General features: G+C 38.5%; 1 long non-coding RNA gene across 1 annotated transcript in view; it reads left to right on the top strand.

Annotated features, from left to right (window-relative positions):
• Window positions 1-5,157, top strand: part of LOC126764341 (uncharacterized) — a 473,995-nt gene extending 468,838 nt beyond the window's left edge. Inside the window, exon 3 of the long non-coding RNA XR_007667954.1 lies at window positions 5,129-5,157. This is a non-coding gene — a long non-coding RNA (uncharacterized LOC126764341). The remainder of the gene's footprint in view (window positions 1-5,128) is intronic.
• Window positions 5,158-12,101: the final 6,944 nt, after the last annotated feature.

Raw genomic sequence — 12,101 nt, 5'->3', positions numbered from 1 at the left:
CTCGATATACAGTAGAAATTATAAAAATGTCTTCAATATGTTCGAAATTTTCTTAAACTAACTCAAAATCAGAGTCGAATGCTATTATTTAAAAATATATAAACTATTTTTAATAGTTTGATTTCAGTTTTGATATTTTATATTATGAAAAATTATACCTAATTGAAAAGTTAGATGTGTATAAAACTACATCGTATTCAGTAATGACAACATTGTTAGAATGAAAATGAGAACAAAACGCTTGCCGCTCGTAACGAAGGGAGAAGCGGAATTCTATGTTTCTGCCATTAGCGTTTGTATCCTATTTGTGTGCTTAGCCACTCTCAATCAATAATGCCATACCGCGCAAATATATTTTTATTTGAAGTTTTTTTATATTATTGGAAATATTTGTTCCTTTTCTATAGCGCGTATTATTATTTTAATATATTTCCAGAGGCAACTTAGATTTTTAAAACTAAACTGAACAATTATAGAAAAAAACCTCAATTCTTTGAATATTTTGATAAAAGAACCAAACTGAAAGTATCACAAATATTAATATATACAGTGAAACTTCGATAACTCGTATTTGCAAGGGACCACAATTTAAATACGAGTTACGGAGTTTTTCAAGTTATCAAGTTATACAACTTATAGAGGCAACATACAGAATATACGAATTATAGAGTTTTTTTTATTTATTTTTTCAATTTTACATAAAAAACAAGAAATGATTGTACATATTTAAATTTTAAAATATAAAGTACATATGTATGTTATTCAATCAACATATGTAAGTATGTATTTTGAAAATTTGTACAAAAAAAATTAAGAAAAGTGTTCATTTTAAAAGAAATCCGTAATATGTTTTTGACGGACATTATTTTGGCGTTTTTTATCTATGGCATTATCAATGTTTACAATGTCATAAAAAATTGTGTCTTCAACATTTGATGCCATGACAAAAACACGCAAATTTTCAATTGAAGCTTTCGCAACCTTTGTGGAAACTGAGGGAATTTCAAATGTTTCATCGTTTTCATCGTCGATGTTTTCGAAACCCAGAATTTCATCATCATTGAGGCTTCCAGTAATCACCAACTCATCATCAACATGAATGTAGTCATCAAAGTTTACACGTGTTTTTGCATTTTGTGGAACACAAGCCCACTCTGCTATGTGAAGTACATCTTCGCTGATTACTACTACATTTCGATCTTTAACAAAACCGCAAGCTCGAAAACAGTTTTTAATAGTCGTACGGTTTTTTGTGAAAAAAATACGAGTTGTAGAGGCTTTTGATACACATTTTTCAATTTTTGTCTCAAGAAAAATACGAGTTATCAAAGGGACCGAAATACATGCATTTTTCGCGAATTTTTCTAGGGACCGAAGGAATACTATGAAATATCAAGGTTTTTCGCTTATCGAGGTTACGACTTATCGAAGTTTCACTGTATTTATATATACATATATTTAATATATATTTACATATATAAGCATTTTCATTAAATGGAACTACAATATGTTTAAGCAAATTATATATCATAGTAACAAGTATCTTTTTTTTATATATGTATGCAGATATATAAAACTGCCTTGCATATGTACGTATAAAAGCCCACAACTTGAGAAAAGTTTTTCCAATTGTAGCTAAAATTAATTTTTACAACTGGCATCACCACCATTACTGTTCTATCGCATGTACAGTGGTGTGAACACAATAGGAACAACCATAAGGTGTTGTGAAGTTTTAAAATGTGCTGTTTTCTTAATAAAATTTGTTTTAGATACAAGTATAACTTATATAATTTTTTAATAACAGTGATTACAATTTTCCACCATGCAAAAGCAAATAAAAACCAATATTATTGTGAAACTCTAAAATCTGCAAATTTTGTTTACCTCTTTATGTTCACACAACTGTACAATTCCGATATGAAGTAAATTACCGCTCTTTAATTTGTGTACAACGTCAGTATTGCCGCAACCATTCTGCCAGGAATAAAGGGATGTCCAAATTATTCCAGTGTGCGAGCGCCTCAAAATTAGCGTTTTTATGACATTTGTCATTGTAGCCAGATCAGAAAAAAAGCTATTTTTTGGGCATTTTAAATAAAACACCCAATTCGCTATTTCCACACCACCGAAGTTATTTTTGGGTGCTCGGTTCCCCAGTAGGCCTATATCACCCATTAAAAATTTATTTACATAAAAAAATGAAAGAAACAAAACGATAACAATTCATATATAATAGTATAAAAAAATTAACAAAAACAATATCACTTCATATCACAGTATAATTATATAATACTTAAAACTATAAAAATAAACGTATATACAAATGCCAATATTTAAGCCCCAAATTCTAATTTGTAATTAAAAATTTTCTAATCTTTATCGTTCTAATTTTAGAGCCTCTTAATGCGAATCTGCTTAAGAAATATTATTTTAGTATAAAATATTTAGCTCACTGCAACCACTAAAAAAGGAAGATAAAAACTACAAATGTGAAACACACAAAATTTTATTCTTAAAATTGGGTAGAGATAAATATTTATTTAAAAATTTTGTCACAAAATAAATTCTAATTCTAATAAATAGAGCAACTACCTTTGGGTCACAGTCCTCACAACACAAGAAGGGCCTAATATCTTTTAATTTAACAAAAAGAAATTCACCTAATCCTATTTTATGACAATTTCTGTCAAATTCCTCAACAAATTTTATTTCTAAATTATTAATAAATGCAACAAATTCTTGAGGCGGCTTCACTAAGTTGCATTTATCGATCCGGTTTTGGTGTATGAAGATTAATTCATCAGAAGGAATTTTATCTCCTAAATAAGGTAATGGCAAGAGGCATGTGTCTCTTCTTAATTGGCGTAGACACCGCTTACGCGATTATAGCCGAGTTAACAACAGTGCGCCAGTCCTTTCTTCTTTTCGCAAAGCATTTTCTTTTAAAAAGTTAATTTCTAAACGACTATCTAAAGTAATGGATCTAACAATGGAGTGTTCGGGCCGTGGTAAACCCTGGAAATCCTGTCAAGAAAGGTCACTTAAAACGGAATCATTGCACACATTGAAGAACATAATGGCTATGTTCTGAAATAACTGTGGCTTCGGGTTCTTAAGGCAGCTCACAGTTACCTTTTGTTACGATATTTACGTAACGTAAACCCCACGACTTCCTAAATAAACTAGAGAACATGAAAGGTGTAACTCTAGTACCTCCCCTACTTCTAATCTGACCAAAAAAATGCTCTAAGCTGTCCTGACATAGTCGTCTTGTCTTTAGGTAAGGAAATCCTGAGTGTGACAGCAATTGCCACAATCGTCTTAAACTATTAATATTAATTAACCACTCCTTAATAAAATTTAAATTATTTGTTATGTTGTTTCCTAACTCATCTACGACCCGAATTGTTTTTAAAACTTTTCTGCCTCATCTAAAAACTGGTTTTGCTCTGGGGAACTTATAAAAACTTTTTTAGTGGGTACAATGGCCTCTGTGAAACTACTATTAAAAACATCGAATAATTTATTGAAAAAAGAAACGAAATCCGCGGTATTAATAAAACTCATACTATTTGAGCTTAAGGCCCCGAGCTGTAAAGAGAAAGCATACCTGAAGCGACCGTATTACTTAACGCTTGAGACGCGAATTTAACTTTCATTTTTTGAAAGGTATTGGGGTAAATATGAGCATCGGTTAATTTATGCGCACGCCGATAACTCGACTTCGAGTCCTGTTTATAAAAATGAACTATATCTGACCAACATACGCGACTATTTTTATAATCAACTTTATTTTTCATATTTTGTAAGCAGTTTCGACTACATTTTAATAAATGGGGGCTATCGTAAAAAAACATATTTCCTTACCATTAACGTTGAAAAAAGGCCGTGACATTCTTCTTCTTAATTGGCGTAGACACCGCTTACGCGATTATAGCCGAGTTAACAACAGCGCGCCAGTCGTTTCTTCTTTTCGCTGCGTGGCGCCAATTGGATATTCCAAGCGAAGCCAGGTCCTTCTCCACTTGGTCCTTCCAACGGAGTGGAGGTCTTCCTCTTCCTCTGCTTCCTCCGGCGGGTACTGCGTCGAATACTTTCAGAGCTGGAGTGTTTTCATCCATCCGGACAACATGACCTAGCCAGCGTAGCCGCTGTCTTTTAATTCGCTGAACTATGTCAATGTCGTCAAATATCTCGTACAGCTCATCGTTCCATCGGATGCGGTATTCGCCGTGGCCAATGCGCAAAGGACCCTAAATCTTTCGCAGAATTTTTCTCTCGAAAACTCGTAACGTCGACTCATCGGTTGCTGTCATCGCCCAAGCCTCTGCACCATATAGCAGGACGGGAATTATGAGCGACTTACAGAGTTTAGCTTTTGTTCGTCGAGAGAGGACTTTACTTTTCAATTGCCTACTCAGTCCGAAGTAGCACCTGTTGGCAAGAGCAATCCTGCGTTGGATTTCCAGGCTGACATTATTAGTGGTGTTAATGCTGGTTCCTAAATAGACGAAATTATCTACAACTTCAAAGTTATGACTGTCAACAGTGACGTGAGAGCCAAGTCGCGAGTGCGACGACTGTTTGTTTGATGACAGGAGATATTTCGTTTTGCCCTCGTTCACTGCCAGACCCATTTTCTGTGCTTCCTTGTCCAGCCTAGAGAAAGCAGAACTAACGGCGCGGGTGTTGAGGCCGATGATGTCAATATCGTCGGCATAGGCCAACAGCTGTACACTCTTATAGAAGATGGTACCTTCTCTGTTTAGTTCTGCAGCTCGAATTATTTTCTTCAGGAGCAGGTTGAAGAAGTCGCACGATAGGGAGTCGCCTTGTCTGAAACCTCGTTTGGTATCGAACGGCTCGGAGAGGTCCTTCCCGATCCTGACGGAGCTTTTCGTGTTGTTCAACGTCAGTTTACACAGCCGTATTAGTTTTGCGGGGATACCAAATTCAGACATCGCGGCATAAAGGCAGCTCCTTTTCGTGCTGTCGAAAGCAGCTTTGAAATCGACGAAGAGGTGGTGTGTGTCGATTCTCCTTTCACGGGTCTTTTCCAAGATTTGGCGCATGGTGAATATCTGGTCGGTTGTTGATTTTCCAGGTCTAAAGCCACACTGATAAGGTCCAATCAGTTTGTTGACGGTGGGCTTTAATCTTTCACACAATACGCTCGATAGAACCTTATATGCGATGTTGAGGAGGCTAATCCCACGGTAGTTGGCGCAGATTGTGGGGTCTCCTTTTTTATGGATTGGGTATAGCACACTTAAATTCCAATCGTTGGGCATGCTTTCGTCCGACCATATTTTACAAAGAAGCTGATGCATGCTCCCTATTAGTTCTTCGCCGCCGTGTTTGAATAGCTCGGCCGGTAGTCCGTCAGCCCCTGCCGCTTTGTTGTTCTTGAGGCGGGCAATTGCTATTCAAACTTCTTCATGGTCGGGTAATGGAACGTCTGCTCCATCGTCATCGATTGGGGAATCGGGTTCTCCTTCTCCTGGTGTTGTGCGTTCACCGCCATTCAGCAGGCTGGAGAAGTGTTCCCTCCATAATTTAACTATGCTCTGGGCATCAGTGACTAGATCACCTTTGGGGGTTCTACAAGAGTATGCTCCAGTCTTGAAACCTTCTGTAAGCCGCCTCATTTTTTCGTAGAATTTTCGAGCATTACCCCTGTCGGCCAGCTTATCAAGCTCTTCGTACTCGCGCATTTCGGCCTCTTTCTTCTTCTGTCTGCAAATGCGTCTCGCGTCCCTCTTCAACTCTCGGTATCTATCCCATCCCGCACGTGTAGTGGTCGATCGCAACGTTGCGAGGTAGGCAGCCTGTTTTCTCTCCGCTGCGACACGGCACTCCTCGTCGTACCAGCTGTTCTTTTGCTCTTTCCGAAAACCAATGGTTTCGGTTGCAGCTGTACGTAAGGAATTTGAAATGCCGTCCCACAGTTCCCTTATGTCTTATACCTTTATACTATTGACTAGTGCTCCCAGAGAGCAGGAGTGCAAGCCGAGTAGAAAATCGTTCGGCTGTCTGTTGTGATTGCAGCTTTTCGACGTGGAACCTTCCTTGTGTTTGTTGGCGTGCGTTTTTTGCTGCACAGAGGCGGGTGCGAATCTTGGCTGCAACAAGATAGTGGTCCGAGTCGATGTTAGGACCTCGGAGCGCACGCACATCTAAAACACTGGAGACGTGTCTTCCGTCTATCACAACATGATCGATCTGGTTGGTAGTTTTTCGATCCGGAGACAGCCAGGTAGCTTGATGAATTTTTTCGTGCTGGAATCTAGTACTACAGATAACCATATTTCGGGCCCCGGCGAAGTCAATCAGCCTCAACCCATTTGGGGATGTTTCGTCGTGGAGGCTGAATTTACCGACCGTAGTGCCAAATATACCTTCTTTGCCCACCCTGGCGTTAAAGTCGCCAAGCACGATTTTGACATCGTGGCGGGGGCAGCTCTTATAAGCGCGCTCCAAGCGCTCATAGAAGGCGTCTTTGGTCACATCGTCCTTCTCTTCCGTCGGGGCGTGGGCGCAAATCAGCGATATGTTGAAGAACCTCGCTTTGATGCGGATTGTGGCTAGACGTTCATTCACCGGAGTGAATGATAGTACTCGGCGACGGAGTCTCTCTCCCACCACGAATCCAACACCAAACTTGCGCTCCTTTATATGGCCACTGTAGTAAATGTCACAAGGACCTACTCGTCTCTGTCCTTGTCCCGTCCATCGCATTTCTTGGACGGCGGTGATGTCAGCCTTTATTTTTGCGAGGACATCAACCAGCTGGGCAGCGGCACCTTCCCAATTAAGGGTCCGGACATTCCAGGTGCATGCCCTCAAATCGTAGTCCTTATTCCGTTTGCCATGGTCGTCATCAAAAGGGGGGTCTCTCATCCGAGGCTGTTTCTTTAGGAGTCTGGGCCTGTTTGTAGGCCGTGACATTAGAACAGCTAACAAATTGGCTAATTTTTGAAAATTGGTACCCTGGTCACAAACAAAATGGCAAAGAACTAGCCCTATATTTTGAAGATGGATAATGGCTTCAAGAATATATTTCTTGAGGACATCCCCTTTACATGAGCCTCTAATAAAAAAATAAGCTAACGGGTAGGACCAAGGTTCCCCACCTATACCCTGCACCATTATGGTCATTGCAGTTGTGGCTATTCTAGATGTGCGATTTTCATCGCCACAATCTTCAAGACCTATCACCCTATCAAATTTCATTTCATACTGCAAATGACAAATGGGAAACGAGGCCAATCTGCGACAAAATTATGTAACGTATTTTCTGAGGGAAAACTAAGTTGGTGCTTTAGGTAGTGGTAAGCGATTGGCGACAAAAAAAATACACCCAAAGCTAAAGTTTTAAAAAAACGATCATATCGCCGGCCGTGATTTTGGCGATTACTATTTAAAAAACTACTTCTAATACAAGCAGCTAACTGAGGAGGAACTTTGCTGCAAACTATCTCAAGAGGATCTGACTCTTCCCTAAATGAACTACTTCTTAACATTTCCCTACATCTTTCTAATTCAGTTGCCAGTGGACCTACTGAGCTTTTAAACTTCTATTCTCCTGTTCTTTTTCATCTAATTTTATTTTTAAAATCCTATTCTCTTCTCTCAATTTTTTTTTCTATCTGTCCCTGCTGTCAGACCCCTACCTGTTTGCGCGGCTTTTTCACTACTCTTTAGTAGTTCCTCCTCAAAAAGGAATCCTTCCATTTGGGGAAAAAAATCTTCAACGCCCATTTGAATTGGATTTTCAGAAAAAGAATTTGGGGCGTTAAATATTGGCTCAATAACGGCTCTCGGGTGCAATTTTTTTGCGTTACGTATTTCATTGGAAAAATGCCGCTCACACGCAGAAATGTGTTTAGGTGTTTTTTCATTTAAATCTCCAAAAACACCTAACGTTTGAGCCAACATTTACGCCTGTTTAAAGAAACAAAATAAAATACAAAATGTTACATATAATTATAAAATATGTATAATAATAATAATTGTTGAAAAGTGCTCGGTTACTATCTATTACAACTCGAATAGATCGTACTACCAAATAATGCAACTCTGTATAAGTTTTATCCTTCCATTTTGTATTCTGTATATATGCAAGTTACTCGTTGAATAAAAGCCCGTGAGTAAAGACGTGACTTCAAGTTTTCTTCATTTGTGTTATACATATGGTGATCCTCAATTATACCCCCAACATAGGTTATGGGCCCAGAACATTGTTTTTCCCACGTAATGGTTTCAATTGTGCAAACGTGTGTGTCGCGTTCAAAAGAGCTTTTTCCATTAAAATACTAAAGCGTGTGTGTCGCGCTAAAAGACTTAAAAATGAATTCGTTGTACCAAATCGAAAAATTGGACGAAACGAATTTTGATTCGTGGAAAATACAAATGAAAAGTGTCCTTATACACGGTGGACTGTGGCATATAGTGAACGAAAAATTGAGAAAAAATGAAGAAAACGCGGGTGAGTGGGAAGCACTCGACGAAAAAGCATTGGCTAAAATAACTCTAAGTGTGAAAGCGTCGCAGCTTAGCCATATCAAGCAATGCAAGTCATCTACAGAAGCGTGGAAAGTGCTAGAAAAATTGCATCAGCCAAGTGGGCCTGTGCATAAAGTGTCGTTATATAAGAAACTGTTGAATATGAAGTTAAGTGACAATGAAGGTACGCCAAAATATTTAAATGATTTTACATCGGTTGTTGAAAAGTTATCAGAAGTCGGCATTGAAATTAAAGATGAGTTAGTGACAATTATTCTTCTTTCAAGTCTGCCGAAAACATACGAACATTTTGTTGTTGCTATAGAAACAAGAGACGCGTTACCGCCGTTAGCCATTTTAAAAGTGAAGCTTCTAGAAGAATCAGAAAGAAAGAAGCAGTGTAAAAGCGGTACAGTTTGCAGTGTGGTCGAAAAACGCCGAAAAAGGGGAAAAATCTTCGAATAACCGTAACAAGAAGTTGCAAAACATCAAGTGTTTTAAGTGCGGGCAGCGCGTTCATATCGCCGCGAACTGTAACGTAAAGAGAGACAATTTCGATCACAGGTCAACAAAGAGGTTAGCAACAGCGGACGCAGAGGCGTTCGACAACACAACCTGGCTTCTTGACAGCGGAGCAACATCGCATGTGTGTAGTAATAGAAATTTGTTCATTTCATTAGAACAGCATAAAGAGAAAATCTCTTTGGCTGGTGTATTTATTACGGCTGTACGAAATGTGCGAATAAGTTCACAAAAGAGTGACATTATTCTTCGAAACGTTTTATTTGTGCCAAATATGTGCAGTAATTTCATGTCAGTCGCGAGAGCCGTAGAGAATGGACTAAAAGTAATTTTTGATAAAAACTGTGCAAAGGTAATGAATGGCAGTGAAATAATATTAAAAGCAAAGAAAGTGAACAAACTTTTCGTATTTCAATGCGAAAATAACAAGTGTTTTTATTATTCAAACGATAAGGCGATATCATGGCATGAACGATACGGACATTTAAATTATGGTAGTCTGCAGGAATTAGTGAATAAAGGCATGGTTCGAGGTATGGAAAAAGTGACATTTGGTAAAGACATTGTATGTGAAGTGTGTGCGAGATGCAAAATAAAAGCAAAATCGTTTCCGAAAAATACAGAAAATCGTGCTAAAGACATTTTAGGGCTAGTGCATACAGATGTGTGTGGTCCTTTTCGTACAAAGTCTCTCGGAGGCGCTCGTTATTTCTTAACTTTTATAGACGATAAAACAAGGAGAATGTTTGTGTATTTTTTAAAATCTAAAGAAGAAGTCTTGAATAAATTTAAAATGTTTAAAAACTTAGTAGAAAGGCAAACTGAGAAACGAATTAAAATGATTCGTAGTGACAATGGACGTGAATTTGTAAACAAAGATTTTGATAATTTTTTGAGTGAGTGTGGTATAAAAAGGCAGTTGACGGTGCCATACACTCCAGAGCAAAATGGGGTTGCTGAAAGAGCAAATCGAACCATTGTGGAAATGGCACGAAGCATGTTATTGCAAAGTGAAGTTAATGAATTTTTATGGGCAGAGGCAGTTGCTACTGCGGTGTTCTTACGTAATAGGTCACCCACAAAAGCATTAAATGATGTGACGCCTTATGAGGCATGGTCAGGACGTAAACCAATAGTTAGTTTTTTGAAAACATTTAGCTCAGAAGCCATCGCATTGAACAAAATAAATAATACAAAGTTTAAACCAAAGGGTAAATATATCATGGTAGGGTATTCGCTTACATCGAAAGCATATCGCCTATACGACCCTGATCAGCGTATGGTCGTAGAGAAACGAGACGTAACGTTTTTATCAGTTAAAAGAAATGAGGCGGTAGATTTTTCTGACACGTTTGAGGACGCGAAGGCTATCATCGAAAAAGATACATCTGGTGACTTGAGAGTAGATGAAGCAGACGACAGTGATGACAAGTTTGAAGAAACGAAAGCATCTAGTGAATCCGGTAGCGATTATTAAGAAAGTTTATGGGAATCTCCGATTCAGGAAGAGTGTCCTGCGCAAATAGGACGAGGCAGACCTAGGCTGGTACGTAGTGGAAAACCAGGACGTCCCCAAAAGATGTATAATACAGTTAACATGATGCAAAATGTATGTGAAATCGAAATTCCTCAAAGTGTTGCCGAAGCTAAAAGCAGTAAATATTCGAGCGAGTGGTCAACAGCGATGAAACTTGAATATGATGCTTTAGTGCGCAATAAAACATGGAAGTTGGTTGTCTTACCAAGCAAAGATAAAGCAATAGGTTCCAAATGGGTGTTTACCATAAAACATGACAAGAATGGAGAAATAAATCGTTTTAAGGCGCGTTTAGTTGCAAAAGGATGCAGTCAAAAATTTGGGGTGAATTATACTGACACATTTTCCCCAGTGGTGCGTTACGCTACGATTCGTATGGTATTGCCCTTAGCAGCAGAACTAAAAATGTATACACATCAGATGGATGTATGCAGCGCGTATCTTAACAGTGAGCTAAGCGATGTAGTATATATGCAGCAACCTGAAAATTTCGTCGACAAAAAATTTCCAGAACGTGTTTTGAAGCTCAATAAAGCTATATATGGGTTGAAACAATCAGGAAGAGAGTGGAACTATAAGTTGGACGAAGTCTTGAAGCGAATTGGTTTCGTAGCATGCTGTAATGAACATTGTTTGTACAGAATGGGCAGTCAAGGTAATTTATGTCTCATTGCTGTATATGTTGATGATTTGATCGTAAGTTGCCAAGCAAAGAAAGATCTTCTTACAATCAAAGCAGAGATCGCAAATAACTTCGAGTGTGTCGACAAAGGTCGAATCTCATATTTTTTGGGGATGGAAATCAGTAGAGACGGCGAAACAGGCAGCATAGAAGTTGGTCAATCATTGTATGTTAAAGAGATTTTAGAAAAATATAATATGACCAGCTGTCGACCAGCGAAAACGCCATTAGACATGGGTTTTCAAATTGGGTGCACCAGTGAATCGTGTAGTAAAGCTGACGTTAAGCAGTACCAGTCAGCAATCGGTGCATTAATGTATTTAGCCATTTGTACGAGACCAGATATTTTACACTCAGTCTCTAAATTGGCTCAAAGAAATCAAAATCCTCATAAAGAGCATGAATCAGGTATCAAGCATATTTTACGATACCTATCTATGACTGAAGATTATAAGTTAGTATACCGTCGTACGGGCAAACAAATAGAAGGGTTTGCGGATGCCGATTGGCGCAGCAACAGTCTCGACCGCAAATCATACACTGGGTATGTATTTTTCTTGGGCGGTAGTGAAATTTCATGGGAAAGTAAGCGACAAAGCAGCGTAGCTCTCAGTAGTACAGAGGCTGAATATATAGCGCTATCATCAGCTGCGAAGGAAGCGGTATATCTACGACGCCTAATAGCAGAGATTGGTATAAGCGTTCAGATGACCCGATCAGAGTTTACGGTGACAACTTAAGTGCACAGCAGTTAGCGAAGAACCCAGTATATCATTCAAGAAGCAAACACATAGACATTAAGTATCATTTTGTAAGAGAAGCAATAAATAAGAAACAAATTGAAGTAAAATA

The sequence above is a fragment of the Bactrocera neohumeralis genome, unplaced genomic scaffold, assembly GCF_024586455.1.
Source record: "Bactrocera neohumeralis isolate Rockhampton unplaced genomic scaffold, APGP_CSIRO_Bneo_wtdbg2-racon-allhic-juicebox.fasta_v2 cluster09, whole genome shotgun sequence".
NCBI lineage: Eukaryota > Metazoa > Arthropoda > Insecta > Diptera > Tephritidae > Bactrocera > Bactrocera neohumeralis.
This window is presented reverse-complemented; position numbering and strand designations above follow the sequence as displayed.